Genomic DNA, 3,657 nt, shown 5'->3' with positions numbered 1-3,657 from the left:
ATTTTTTATTAACATCAGATATACATTTATAGTACAATATGTGACTCTTGGGATTCAGATCCCAAGGTCTCTTGGACTGCTTTTGTCCATTCGAATTCCACACTAACCCACTTAGGATTAGGTGTCCAACATTGCCCCCCTTAATCCGAAGGGTTATGTATGAGTCCAAGAAGAGAGCTGTAATACAGCATGTGCAAAAAATGCATGGCAGCACTAGGCTGAATGTGCTCTATGAAATGTTGGTATAAAGGGCGGTGGTTTAAGGATGACCACCAACACTGGAATGCTTAGTGCAGTTCCCGAAACTCTTCCAAAATTGGCAAGAAGCTGGAGTCTTCTGCTAGAGGAAGTGCTCCTATTGTTTTGAAGAGGGAAACCTTCAACCATGAAAGGGAGGCCTCACCTGGCATAAAAGGTAAAACTTCAACCTGAAAAGGGAAGTCTCAACCTGTGATGGTTTAAGGATAACCAACAACTCTGGAATGCTTAATGCAATTCCTGGAACTCTTCCAAAACTGGCAAGAAGCTGGTGTCTTCTGCTAGAGGAAGTGTTCTCAATCTGTTCACAGGCATCTTTGTCTCTGGCTGCAACTCTAAAACTGGTGTGGCAGGTTGTGGCTCAAGCTCGCTTGATGTGACTTTTAAGCTTGTAGATGACCATCATTTCCCCCCCTGTCAGATACAAGGTGAGAAGATGGAGAAAACTCAACTGCAAGACTGTTCAATACTCTGGAACAAGTTCTGACATGTGTTTGGAATATCTTCTTGGCTGTTGATGCCCATTGCCAAGAAGCGATCCATCCAAGATGAATCTTTGTTCTTGCAGGACGTTTGTTTCTGAAGCATCTGTGTGAAGAATGACTGGTTTTATGACAGTGCTTACATGGATGAAGATCAAAACAATGATCTTTCAAATGGCCAACTCGGTCACAGTGTTGGCATTTCACAATCTGTTGTTGTTGTTGCTGCTGCTGCTGTTGCTGTGGAAGAGTGGCAAAGTCTGGAACAGCTGAAGTTGAATTGTCATGAGGAGTAGGTGAACTGTCATAAATGAATCTAGCACTCTGAAACTGAATGGGCTTGGCATAGTCTGGAATATGAAAGGACAAGTCCTTGTCATATCCAAGACTAGTTCTGTGCTTGTTGTGGACAAGTTGTTCCCAAGGTCTGATGATGGGCTTGGGAAGTGCAGACTGAGTTTCTACATCTGTATATACAACTGCTGCTTTATTTGAATGAACTGTAACATTATTAACATGCTGCTGATGGGTGGTTGTCTCAACGTTCTGAACAAAAACAGGTTCAGAATGATGTCTATTTTGATGTAGCTCTTCTTGCTGTAGCTGTGATTCAAGCTGCAAAAAATCAATCTTTTCCTGTGCATTTTGTAGACAAGTCTGAATTTCAGAGAGAGATCCTATGCTGATTTTTAATGTGTCATCAACAGTGGATTGTATAAGAGTTTTCATGAACTCTAATACTTCAGTAATTGTAGCCATTTTTCTCAATAGAAATGCACCACTAGAAACTTGTTTTGGAGTGAAAATGTACCCTAAATAATCACAATGCTTGCAACAAATAGCAGACAATCACCCCAGCAATCTTCTCATTAGAATCTGTTGAGAAAAACAAATTTGTTTGTTGCACATAAATTTATGCCCAAACTGCACAATAGGAACAAGTAAATTGAACAAGCAGCAACTTTAAATTGAATTGGATTTTTCAAATACTCCTTCACTTTCTCGGCCAATGGAAAAGAATAGTCAACTTCAATAGCTACTACTAATACATTCTTGTAACTATTGATGATAGCATGTGGAGCAGCTGCAATTGTGGGATTACAGATCGCTAGAGAAAGAGTTGTACATAATCTCATAAACTACAAATGGCTTGCTGTGGTGTGAAAATGATGATCTTCCAGAACAGAAAACAAATTCTTCCTGTGGCAAGCTCTCGGTCGCTTTGTCTTCAATATAATATGATAAATGCCACCAAAAATCTTTAAAAAGACTTTGATATCCAATGCCCCACATAAAATTCAATGCGCTATGGTAAATTCAAACTTTATTGTTTAATATAGGTGGACTCTGCAAATTGTTACTTCTGTTGCCGTATAAATAACAAATATTTTCACCGTCCTTAAATATGTAGATGTCATGTTCATTGCTCCTCAAACAAATAATAAAATGAGATTGAGCTCTAATGTCGTATTTTCAGGCATTAGCAACAAGCCTTCTTTGTATTCGAGTCAGGCTCTGAGACAAGAATAGTTTTCCCTTCTCTGATGCCAGCTCCTGCAGTCTCCTCTGAGGCAAGGGCCTTCTTGCTGATTATCCTGGTTCTGCTGCTATCTTTTATCACCTAAATAGCCAAAACTCTGTATAACCAATGAAAGAATTTTTCAATAAGAAATCCTAATCAAGACCAGTCTGCATAGAACAATATTTCCTTAGTGCCAGGCCAATCAATAATGCAGGAGTCCTGAACAATCTGAAGCGCATGTAAATATATACACCAAAATTTTGGCTCCTCCAACTCCAACTTATGAGATATCAACAGTCAATTACCCTTTGAGACACAAACTTACATATAAATAATTGGGCAATGTGTACATTGGTATAAACAAGAAACCGGGCCAGGCGCATCTGTTCTCAGCTGGGTTCATAAAATATTTCAGGGAACACTTACAAATGAAACAAGCTGTACATGGTTAATGCTGACGACAAGTTCTTTTGTTGGTATAGACCCTACAAAGGTTGCAGAGATTCTCAAAGATCGCACATCTTGGCTTCGGGATTGCCGAAGTGTGGATGTTCTTACTGCTTTCTCAACTGGAAATGGAGGAACAATTGAGCTTTTATACATGCAGATGTATGCGCCAACTACTTTAGCTTCTGCCCGAGATTTCTGGACTCTTAGATACACTTCTGTATTGGAAGATGGTAGTCTTGTGGTTTGCGAGTGATCCTTGAGTGGAACTCAGGGAGGTCCCAGCATGCCCGCGGTGCAGCAGTTTGTTAGATCAGAAATGCAACCCAGTGGATATTTGATTCGGCCATATGAAGGTGGAGGTTCTCTAATTCATATTGTTGACCATATGGATTTGGAGCCATGGAGTGTTCCTGAAGTGTTACGTCCACTGTATGAATCATCCACTGTACTTGCGCAAAAGGTTACGATGTCGGCCTTACGCCATTTGCGTCAAATAGCACAAGAGGTATCTTCTGATGTGGTCCTTGGCTGGGGAAGACAACCCGCTGCATTACGGACATTTAGCCAGAGATTGTGCAAGGGTTTCAATGAGGCAGTTAATGGCTTCACAGATGATGGATGGTCTTTGATGGGTAACGATGGAATGGAGGATGTAACTATTCTCGTCAATTCATCTCCAAGCAAACTGTTCGGTCAATAGTTCCTGAAAAAAAAACAACTATTGAAGCTGATAGCAACGATGTGACTAGCTCTCGGTTATGGTGGTATCAGGTTTGCACAGAATTTGTCTACTTTCAAGTTTCCCCATCCAATGAGACAACCTTGAAAAATGGGCATCTAATGTTAAATACATGGGACTGTACAACGAACGTGTAGAACAAGCAATCCGCAATCCAAAGAATTTAACACGCCACAAACATTCTTCAATATATATCTGTAATACTC

The 3,657-nt window shown here is 40.3% G+C and overlaps 1 pseudogene; it reads left to right on the top strand.

The window, feature by feature from the left end:
- The first annotated feature begins 2,732 nt into the window (after positions 1-2,732).
- LOC149173768 (homeobox-leucine zipper protein ATHB-8 pseudogene) lies at positions 2,733-3,412 on the top strand (annotated as a pseudogene).
- The last annotated feature ends 245 nt before the right edge of the window (positions 3,413-3,657 follow it).

This window comes from Pinus tabuliformis, chromosome 4_2 (assembly GCF_031772625.1).
Source record: "Pinus tabuliformis cultivar Carrire ecotype Pingquan chromosome 4_2, CPIR1, whole genome shotgun sequence".
Lineage (NCBI taxonomy): Eukaryota > Viridiplantae > Streptophyta > Pinopsida > Pinales > Pinaceae > Pinus > Pinus tabuliformis.
The sequence above is the reverse complement of the archived record's forward strand: the minus strand, read 5'-3'. Positions and strand labels throughout refer to the sequence as shown.